Source organism: Marmota flaviventris, chromosome X, assembly GCF_047511675.1.
Source record: "Marmota flaviventris isolate mMarFla1 chromosome X, mMarFla1.hap1, whole genome shotgun sequence".
NCBI classification, from domain to species: domain Eukaryota; kingdom Metazoa; phylum Chordata; class Mammalia; order Rodentia; family Sciuridae; genus Marmota; species Marmota flaviventris.
This window is the reverse complement of record NC_092518.1, coordinates 44,887,083-44,898,778: the sequence shown is the minus strand read 5'-3', so window position 1 is coordinate 44,898,778 and position 11,696 is coordinate 44,887,083.

Here is an 11,696-nt window from a genome sequence, read left to right as displayed (position 1 = left end):
GGAGTCCGTCCCAGAAGGCGGCATTTCAATCCCCAGCTCCAGGGCTGTGCAGACTTTGTAGGGAAAAGGAAAAGGCTTCTTTCCTAGAAAAAGGCTCCGCCACATTTTTTTCAACCGCGCAGGGCGGGGGAGAGAAGCGCGCAAAAGGCCGGACGGCGCAACACTGCCATCTACAGGCCACAGAAACTGAGGTCGGCCAACGCCGGAGGAAAATCCACTCTTCCCGCGGATTTTCTGCCCAGGGCCCTAGAGATAAAGGCTGTGGGGGCCAAGAGGGATGAATGCCCGGGTGATAGAACGCGCTAGAACCGGCCGAAGCGGGCCGACAGAACCATGCCGGTAGAGGAGGCCGTAGCTAGTCCCGCCCTCGGAACCACAGCGACAGCAGCAGGAAGTTCCGGCAAAACAGGAAGAACGCAGCTGAGGCTGGCCTAGGATTGGCGGGTTGTGGGCCTGCGCGTGGGAGCCCATTGAGGCCGCGGCAGCCATCCACCTGGACTTCCCTCTCCAAGAGATGGGGGGGCGGGGTCGGTGATGTCCAGGCCCTGCTGCCTGACCGCCCCCGCCGCCCAACGGTCCGGACCCGCACCGGTCGGGTCATTCTCGTCCCACCCACCTTAGCCTTTGAACACGCTTCTCACGCGGAACACTTCCTCAGTCCTCGCCCCTCTGATTCTTCTTGGCGACCTCAGCGCCCCCGAGGCTGAGCCGGCCAGCACCGGAGCCTCTCCGTCCTCTTCCTCTCCTAAGTCTCCCCGCCCGCGGTCATGCCCTGGGCATCGCGCGCCTGACCGTGCCTATGTCTGAGCACCTTAGCAGTGATCAGAAAAACCTTAAAACCTTCTGTATATTGCTTTACCTCTATCCACGACCGTGAGAGGATTGCTTCTTGCTTTCAGGCCAGTTCCACCGGTACTACTATAATACTCCTCCACAATGCTAGCAACCCTCCCTCCATTGGAATGATTTCTCCTAAAGATGCCTTGAGAAGGCAGAAGCGCTGGGGTGGGAATTCTCAGGGCCTTCCAAGCCAAATTTGCCCGCGCCTCGCCTGGCGTTCAGGATCCTAGGCCTCCTGAAATGATCACACCTCTTTCCTGAGCCATCCAGTGCTCCTTCTGTCCTGGAACATGCCACAAAGGAAGGGGAAAGAAAACTCAGTCCTACCCACATGTCCTTCAGCAGCTACTGGCACTTTATCTGCTAATGCAAAACTTCTGAGACCATTCCCTCCTCAACTCAGACAGAGCTTTTCTGTCCCGGTCAGCTCAACGAAATGGGTCTTGTCAAGGCCACCAGTAGTAATCGTGTAGCCAAACCCATGGGACACTTCTCTATGCACGCCTCAGCTGAGGTCTTAGGCATCTTTGGCACACTTGACCATTCTGTTCTTTATCTATTATATATGTTCACTTGATGGAGGAGGGTGATAAATATTTTCCTGTAATGCCCAAGGATGCCCCTTTTCACCCACATATGGCAGGGCCAGGCTTACGTCAACATGGAACACAGGGCAAAGAAAGTGTTCCATTGCAGTCCCATGGGGCAGAAGGTCCTCAGAGGCAGTGGCATGCAGAGTCAGACATCTCAGATGAGGAAGGGTGTTAGAGAAGAGGACAGGGGCTCCAAGAAAAAGAGGGTTTCAGCTGGGGTTGTGGCTCAGTGGTAGAGCGCTGGCCTAGCATGTGTGAGGCACTGGGTTCGATTCTCAGCACCACATATAAATAAGTGGAAAAAATAAAGGTCCATCAATGTCTAAAAAAACAAAAAAGTGTTTTTGTTTGTTTGTTTGTTTGCTTTTTAAGAGGGCTTTACCCCACATGCATTTGGGACCTGCAAGAGTTCACTTTGCAGAATGACCCAGTAGCCTCCATGGGCACAGGGATGGCTGGAGTTGAGGAACTTCCATGTATAGAGCTCATCTTGGTTTCCTCTGTGCTGCCAGTGAGACCCCGGGGTGGGGGTGGGGCTGCATTCCCTGAAAGGGAATGTGGAAAGTAGCCGACTGAAGAATCAGGGGAGCTATCATGAAGGAAGCCTAACCCATCTAGGGACTAGGGGACCCTGTAGTGGAGGCAGTGAAGTGGACGACCCTGGAGGGAGGCAGGATGGAGGATGAGACCCAGAATCGGAGGGTTCTCTGGAATTGCAGATGCCAGCAATGCCAGCAACACCAGCAGAGGCTTAGTCAGCCAGGGAGCACCAGGTCCAGACAAAGAGGAGAAAGATACAAATGCAAGTTACCCTGGCCACAGGCATGAGCCAGCAGGTCAGCATCACCAGTAGGACCCTCAGGAGTGACGGAGGACACGGTGAGCAGCATAAGAATGTCATAGGCCCACTTCCTACATCAGCGCAGATACTGGAAAGCTATACAGGCTCTTTTGTCACCTTGGAAAGGAGGGAGTAGGGAGGTGGGGTGGAAATCTGAGAGACTGAGCATTTTCACAGGAACAGATTGAGTACTTAGTCAAATGGACCACCCCCGTGACAGCATCAGAAGACACTTACCCAGACATCAATCTGGTGGTGTCTCCCTTTACTGTCCAGGACAGAGGGTAGACACTCCTGGTGAAGATCAGATCAGCCATAGGGGACAAATGAATCCACAGATTCACTGGGGACACCAGTGATTTTGTGGCGTCTGCCTTGACAAGACCCATTTCGTTGAGCTGACCGGGACAGCTGACCAGCCAGCGTCTATCTCCACTGGCTCCCCATCTCCACCTGAATGGGGGAATGGGGCCTCCTGGCCTCTTCTCCTTTAACCCAGGAAAATTTTACCCCCATTGTCAGACCCAGAGAACAGCAAGGAAAGCGGAGAGGGCCAGAAGACAGACACAGAGGGGAGCATCTGGTGAGCTTTCCTGAGGTGATCAGGGCCTCCTGGAGGCCTGTCATTGCACTCCCCAAAACATGCCAGGCTCCACTGTCCGTTAGCAACACAGATCCTACCTCCCAGGGTCTGTGTCCTGGAGATTGGACTCAGAAAATTCTTCCACGCCAGGAAATGACCTTCAGAGGAGATGCAGAAGGCCGGTGTTTCTTATTAAAAGGAGTACTTCTTTCCTTATTACTGTTTGTTTTAAAGTTCAGTAATGCCGGGCTTTGCCCAAGGGTTGAGAGGCAACAGTGGATATTTCAGTTCCAGACTGACCCAGAAATATCTCCCGGGATCTCTTGCCCACCATATCATTTTGTCAGATAACCTATCCTTCATTTCTCCTAGACCTTGCACGCCCATGTATCCAGCACTGCCCTCTGTCCCAGGGGAGAAGCAGGGAATTTCTCTAACTTAAGGGCATCTCTCAACTCTCGACTCCAGCAAGTGGGCTTTCTTTGGCCCCTTTGGATGTGTTTTCTTTCCAGGACACCCATCCTATAGTAGAAGCTTACATGAAATCAGAGAGAACATCCTTACTTTATATGGAGCTGTATGATGTAGAAAATATTGGGGTACTCAATTTTTGCCTTGTTTGGTTCTACAACAACAGTGGCCTACCTCACATCTTACTGAGATGGTAGTGCTGTGAGACCCAAGAGTCTGGCGAAGGCAAGCCAGGACACAGGCCCCAGGGGGTGATCAGGGCTCTTGTGGCTCATCCTGAGAACTTCTAATGGGGTCCTGTGGAGAAACGGCTTGGTTCTCCCCTTGTCGTGGTCCAGCCCCTTCTGGTCTCCTCCCATCAGGGTGAGCCTGTGGCGGTTCCCTTTCGGATCGGGGACCTTGCTACTCCACCAAACCCCAGCACCCACCACACAGTTTGAGGAGTTGGGCAAGACGGGGTTTCCTTGGCAAAGGCCTTCAGGTCCCAATGGTGCCAAAATCCTCTCTTGGATTGGACCCTCCTCCTCTACTGGAGAGCACACACCTCAGTAATTTGATGGTGGGCTGACTCAGGTGGCCCTTGGTAAGATCTCTGAACCTCCGGATTTGGTCCTCTCCATTTACCACCCTGGCACTGGGCCCTGCACCCCTTCTAGTGAGCTGAGGACTCAGACTGACACCCTAGCACCGCAGAGGCCAGAATCACAAAGGAGTTCAGTTCTGTCCCCTTTGGGCTGACCCAGTCAGTTGCTCACCTCTGAGCTGGCAGCTCATGATCCTGCCGGAGTTTTGCAGAGGCTTGCCACAGACAAGGCAACCTCTCCAAGCTGCCCACAGCTCCCTATGCTGCCACCCTCCTGGACAAAGAAGCATCTTTGTCCCAGACATTCGGTCTGAATCTCCAAGCCAGCCAAGTGCTCCTGTCCCTCGCCTCTTGCCCCAAATCCAAGGTACTCTAAAAGACGGCTTTGGCCAGGTGTGGTGGCACACACCTGTAATCCCAGTGGCTCGGGAGGATGGGACAGGAGGATCTCAAGTTCAAAGCCAACCTCAGCAAAAGTGAGGCACTGAGCAACTCAGTGAGACCCTGTCTCTAAATAAAATACCAAATAGGGTTGGGGGTGTGGCTCAGTGGATGAGTGCCCCCAAATTCAATCCCTGGTGCCCTCCCCACTGCCCAGCCAGATTCCTCCTACCTGTATTGTTTTCAAATAGGTCAAACCTTGCCCCTGATGCCACTCTTCTGGGTTAACTCAATCTTGGACCCTCCCATGACACCATCCAATTAGACCTTTTCCACAGAAGATGTAGTACTCCCTGCCCTCAACACCGTGCATCACAGAAGAAAGATTGGGGGCAGGAGGGAAGACGGAGCCTTCCTGAACCCCAGCCTCTACCTTAAGACCACTGCGCCTCCATTCTTGGCGTGCGAGGAACCACTCCTGGGGCTCGTCCCAACTGCGTCAGTCTCTGTTGTCTATTCATTCACTAGTCCTCGTGATGATCACAGATTGGCGGCACATGCGGTATGTTATTTTTCACAGGTGCTCTGGAGGAACAGAAAGGACCACACCCTGAAAAGCCCACAGCCCTCAGCTTCTAGTACCCGGCGCCTTTGCCTCTTTACAAGCCAAGCTTGTTGTAAGTGTAGACTACAATGAAATACTTTTTGGTCACTTCTCCCTGTCTTCCTCAGTGTGTCCTCACATCTCCAGCTAAACTCTCCAGCCAGTTACACATTGCCAAACCAGCCTGCCCCATTCTGTCTTGGCCACAGACAACGTTCCTCTTTTCAGTACACTCTGCTTTCTCAGCATCTGTGACATCTGCACCCCAGCTTTCTCCTACCCGTCAGGCTACTATTGGTCCCTTTTTCTTGGAACACCTGAAAAATCACGATTCTTCTTGGTTTCTGACCTTTGCCTGGGACACTTGTCACTCTACACATGATTTCAGGTGACCAAATCTACACCCAGACCTTTTACCAATCCAACTTGTTACATTCTTATGTCCCTGCGTGTTAATGGCATGTTAATGGCTTCATGTGGCCAACTCTACGTAGGAACCCTCAGCCTATTCCCAGAGCCTCCAGAGGACACAACTTCTGGAGCACCTCCACTCAGATTATCCCTCAAGCCCTGCAATCAACAGGTGTCCCCACACCCGTGTCCCATGTCTCATGGTAGGCACTGCCACCCATACGATCTCTTAAGCCACAGACCTGGGAATGCTGCTCCATTTGATCACAACCAGCCCATTACTTCCCTGGGACTCTCTGGAAAAGGCCAACCATAAAGTCCACATCGGCGCAAATGCCAGGAAAGTCTCCTACGAGGGTTTTGTTGTTTGCAGAGATTCTGGACACACCTTGAGCCCAGGCATATGCCCTGGTTTGGGTAGCCCCCACCACAAACTCCAGGCAGAAGGCCTGGGCCCTGTAATATATCCGGGTGGTTGAAATCCTCAGTTGCTCTAAGAACTCAACAGACAGGACTGGCGCTGTAGGTCAGTGGTAGAGTGCTTGGTTAGCATGCGCGAGGCCCCGGGTTTCATCCAAGCACTCTGCAGAAGAAACAGCTAAGAAAACAATGATTGGATTAATGGGATGGTATCAGACTAAAAAGCTTCGTCACAGCAAAGGAAACAAGAGTGTGAAGAGAATATCTTAGCCACCCACACCTCAGATAAGGCGTCGATTTCCAGGATATACAATGAACTCAAAAAGCTTAACACCAAAAAAAGACAAATAACCCAATCAATAAATGGGCAAAGGAACTAAAAGAAGAAATACACACAGTCAGTAAATATATGTTCAACATCTCTAGCAATTAGAGAAATGCAAATTAAAACTACACTGAGATTTCACCTCACTCCAAACAGAACACCAACTGTCAAGTATATGCGTGACAATAAACATTGTTGAGGATGTGGGGAAAATACATTGTTGGTGGGACTGGAAATTAGTGCAACCACTCTGGAAAGCAGTATGGAGATTCTTCAAAAAACTAGGAATGGAACCACCATTTGACCCAGTTATCCCACTCTTTGGTATATATCCGAAGGAGTTAAACAGCCACATCCATGTTTACAGCAGCACGATTCACAATAGCTAGGCTATGGAACTAACCTAGATGCCCATCAACAGATGAATGGATGAGGAAACTGTGAGAGATTATACGTACGTATATATATATATATATATATATATATATATATATATATATATATATATATATATAACATTATTAATATTAGATTATATATGTAATATTACCATATATATATATATATATATATATATATATATATATATATATATAACATTATATTACTCAGTCATAAAAGAAGAGTGACTTTTTATGACATTTGCCAGTAGACGGATGGATCTGGAGACTGTCATGCTAAGTGAAATAAGCCAATCCCCCAAAAAACAAAGGTTAAATGTTCTCTCTGATGTGTGGATGCCAATCTACAACAAAGGGTGGGAGGAATGGAAGAAGAGACATTCAGTGGTTTAGACAAAGGGGAATGAAGGGAAGGGAGTGGGGATGGGAATAGGAAGGACATCGGAATGAATCTGACATAACTTTCCTATGTACGTACGTGAATACCCTCAAGTGAATCTCACCATTGTGTACATCCACAAGACTGGGACCCTAATTAGAATAAGATATATCCCATGCTTGTATAAATATATATAATATCAATATAGATTCTACTGTCATGTATAACTAAAAAGGACAATTAAGAATTTTTAAAAAAAGAATCTGCAAGTAAAAAAATAAATTAAAAATTAAAGAATGGTTGGGGAGACACCTCTCCGTGTCTGTGTTTGAAATAAGGCATTGCTGCATCTGCATCTTATTGTTCATCATCAATTTTCCTGGCACTATTTGGACTGTTGCCTAAACACACGAATTAATTTGATTACAAGGTGTCATAGCGCGTCACAAATGCAACTCAACACACTTAGCAAGTATGCCTAAGAGCTGGTTCACCCGCATCAACTGACACAAATTGGAGCCATCTTCCGTTTTCAAATAACTGCTGTGCTGTATCTGATGAAGGTGCTGTACAACAGTTCACCAACTGTGAAAAGAACCCAAGCACAAGGGATCATCAGAAGAAATAAAGAATCTCATGTTTCATTAGCAAATGCAGGGTTTCTACATCAAAACTGCAACTGTAGAAATACAGAGATCTTCAAGGGTAGTGTACTGTTTGAAAACATGCATTTCCTGTGAAACATTTTCCCCATTCCTTAGCCTAAGAAATCTGTACAGCACAGCAGTGAATGATGAAAACCTGCTTTCCTTCATAAGGAGGGGCCTCTCATTTCTGATTTTGGTTTTCCTCCTATAAAGACGTGTCCTTTTCCACAGCTGCAGCCTAGGCTTTCCTCAGTGGAGCATAAGGTAACACTCATTGCGGGGGGAGGGGTGGTGCTGGTGGTGGTTCATCTCAGACTGACTAAATCAGGATCTCTGGGGACGGCGGCCCTGCATCTGTTCTTAAAATCACTCCACCAGAGATCTCATGCGCAGCTTGAGGCTGAGAATCCTAAACACACACTCCTCCTCCCCCTGTCTTGTTTTCAAATACAATCTTGAGCTTGAGGGTCTTGTTTGTTGTTCACTGATTTTTTTTTTCCCCAAAAGGTTGATTGGGTATCTTCCCTGTGGAGAGCTATGTTTGAGCCATTCATTTTATAGGCATATGTAGATAAATCTCAAGGAGTCAGGAGTGTGTTTATTCCACAAAGTCCCCTTTCCTACTTGATGGCTGAGGGGAGGAGGAGGGCCTCACAGGTGGTGAGGCCTCTGAATGCCGTTGTCTTGGAAACCGTGCTGCTGCTCACCTCCACAGGGTCCCTTGTTCAGGCAGGGGGCCCTGGAGTGAGACAACAGCCCTCCCCACTCTGATGTCTTCCTGGGAACAGAGGTTGAAGCTGAGAGCCGAGGTTGGTTACCAGGGAGACTGAAGCCGGATCCTTGAGATTCGTGAGTAAAAAATGACGTACATGGAATTTAGGACGCAGGATGGATTATGGGAACCTGCCCCCAGTTACGGAATTGTGCTCATGATTGCGCAGGCATACTGGTGCACACACACAGTCATGTTGTGCACTCACCAGCACACCTTCTACCCAGACGTGCACAGTGCCACCGTCTGGCTGGAGCATCAAGTGCACATGGGGGATGCAGGAAATGTAGGCAGGACCCAGAAGAAGGAAAGAGAGAGAGCAACAGATTCCTTACTGTTGTAGAGAAACGACTGCACACCTTTCCCCCGTAACTAACTTCCACGTGTGCATTACATTTTTAAAAACATCTTTATTGAGGCATACCATGAAATTCATGCAACTAAAGGTACAATGCAGTGACGTTCTGTACATTCATGCGGTTGTGCAACCATCACCACAACCCTGTTTCAGAATGCTTCTATCCCTTGCCCCCAAAAGATTCCCTCATACCCATGTAGCAGTCAATCTCCATGACTACCGCCAGGCCCAGGAATTCCCTATAAACTGACTCATGCAAGAAGCGGACTTCCCCTCTCCCCACTCCCCGGGTTCTGGCCATTAGGAAAATATTTTCAAGTTTCAAACAAGCCATAGCACGTATTAGTAGTTTGTCCCTGTACTTTGCTCATTAATATTCTACTATATGGATACCTGAATTCCACTTTTTCATTTATTTTATTTTATTTTTTCCACCTTTTATTTATACCTTCAACAACTGGCAGGCATTTAATTGTCTTCATCTGGGGCCATCATGAATAATACTGCTATAAGCATGGAGTACACGTTGTCTTAGCCTGTTTGCTGTTGCCAATATCCTCAACTTGGGAAGGTATAAAGGAAAGAGGTTTATTTTGGCTCATGGTTCTGAGTCGAGGTTCCCCATCTGGCCATGGCCCTCTTCCTGGCAGGGTCCCCAGGTGGAGTAGGGCATCTCGTGGCAGGGAGACATGGAGCATCAGAGAGGGTACCGTCCTAACTGGCTTTCATAGCAGACCCACTCTCCAGATCAACCCATTAACCTCTTACCCGATTCGTCCTAGACTAGTCCATTGGTGAGGGCAGAGCGCTCATCACCTCTCACAGGCCCCTCCTAAGATCTCAAAAATGGGGATTCAATTTCAACATGAATTTTGGAGGGGACAAACCACAGCACGTCTCTGAGTGGTCATGTGTTTTCCTTTCTAATGTATCCACGTTTCCACTTCTTTTTCTTACGTGACTGCGCCAGATAGAACCTGTGGAGAGAACGGTGGGAACGAGCATCCTTGCCTTGCTCTCAGTCTTACGGGAAAAGTGTTTGTTATTTCACTACAATATATAATGTCAGCTGTAGGTTTATGGTAGATGCTCTTTATAGGTTGAGAGCCTTTCCTTCTAACCATGTGGGGTTGGTTGAGAAATTCTTTTTCCATGAATGTGTCTTGGGTTTTGTCAAACGCCTTTTCTTTTCCTATCAAGATGATGATGCCGCTTCTGTCCTTTATTATATTAACATGGTGGAAGACCTTAATTGAAATTGGAATGTTAACCAATCGTGGATTCCTAGGAGAAATTTTACCTGGAAATGTTGCGTAACATTTTGTATCTGTTGCTGGATATGGTTCATGAATATTTTCTTTATTTTTGGTGCCACTGAGGATGGAACCCAGGGCCCCACACATGCTGGTCATGCGCCCTACCACTGAAGTACACTCCCGGCCCTGTAAAAATAATTTTTCTTTTTCAGTTTGCAACGGGGCCTCGCTAAGGTGCCCAGGACGGCTTCAAACTTTTGAATCCTTCGGCCTCAGTCTCCCAAATAGCTGGGATTACAGGTTTGCACCTCTACACCTGACTCGTTCATATTTTCTTCAGCCTTTTTGTGTTGATATTCATGGTGGATATCGGTCTGTCGCATTCCTGTGATGTCTCTGTCTGGCTTTAGTAGCAGAGTAAATGCTCTTCACCAAATGAGTTGGGAAATGCCCCCCAACCCCCCACCCTCTTCCACATTCTGGAAGCGTCTGCAAAGGATTGGTACTATTTCTTCTTTAAATGTTGGGTAGAATTCACCCCCAAAGTCACCTGGGCCTGACTTCTCAATTGTGGGAAGATATTTCTCATTTCCTCTCTCCGTTTCATAGGAATGCTCTAAATCTGTCCAGGTTTTCATCCTGTGCATCCATTGTAACCTTTCTCTGCCCCAGTGTTTTCTTGCCTGCTGGTACCTTTCATTCAGTGTCCGGTTTAGAATTTGACATGTCGGATGTCTGTGGACACCATGAGATTCCAGCTCCTAGCCTGTAGCTTTGGATAGTCTGATGTCTGAGACATCCCTTCCAGAACCCCTCCTACAACCCATCCATGGGTATAGAGACCTTTGTCTTGGAGGCGGGGATATGGTGCCATTCTCCACACAATCTCCTGCATACTTTGATTTGCTCTGTAGTAATGAATTCCTCCACAAGCCCTCCGTGTCTGCATGGAGGAGCCCCAACGGGGTTCCTTCTCACTCCTCTCACCCTGAACAAACCGCCCCACACAAGGGATCAATTGCCTGCTCCCTAGCCCATCCGTTGGTGCATGCTATGGTTTGAACCTTTTTGTCCCCTCTGAAACTGATGTGCAAACTTAAACCCCAATGTGGTAGTGTCGGGGTTGGGTGGGGTGGGCTGTGGCCTAACGGGAAGTATTTAGGTCCCCAGGGATCTGCCCTCATGAATGCATTAATTCTGTTAAAAGGGGGCTTGTGTGAATGGGTTTGGCTCCACTGCCATGAAAGGAACGACGTCCATCTCCGCTTGCCCTTCCACCTTCTGCCATGTGAGAAGAAGGTTCTCACCAGAAACCAGACGCAGGTACTTTGATCTTGGACTTCCAGGCATCCAGAACCATGAGAAATAACTTTCTCTTCTGTATTAATTGCCCAGTCTGTAGTATCTTGTTACAAAAGAGACTGAGACAGTGCCCAATCTTCCTCCCTGATTCAATGCTCAGTGCCTAAGGGCAAGGACCAACGGCGCCATTCTTCCTCATTTCCCCACCACAACCGTCAGCATGGCCTAGACTAGGGGGAGTTCAAGTGTGGAAATTGAACCCCGGGGGATTGGTTTAACGCTTGGTCGTCATTGGCATCACGGAGCTGGTGTGGCCGATGAACTGAGGATGGTGAGGCGAGGTCTGAGGAGCGTGACTCAGTGTGTGGGGAGTCAGACAAAGGCTTGCCTCTCTGGCCACCACTTTACAACCTCCACAGACTCTCAGCAGCAAATAAGCATCCCTGCCTTGTTGCGCTGTGCTGAGGATTCAACAACACATCTTACCAAGACTTGGTCCTTGAAGGCATAAGGTGTCAGTAAGGTGACT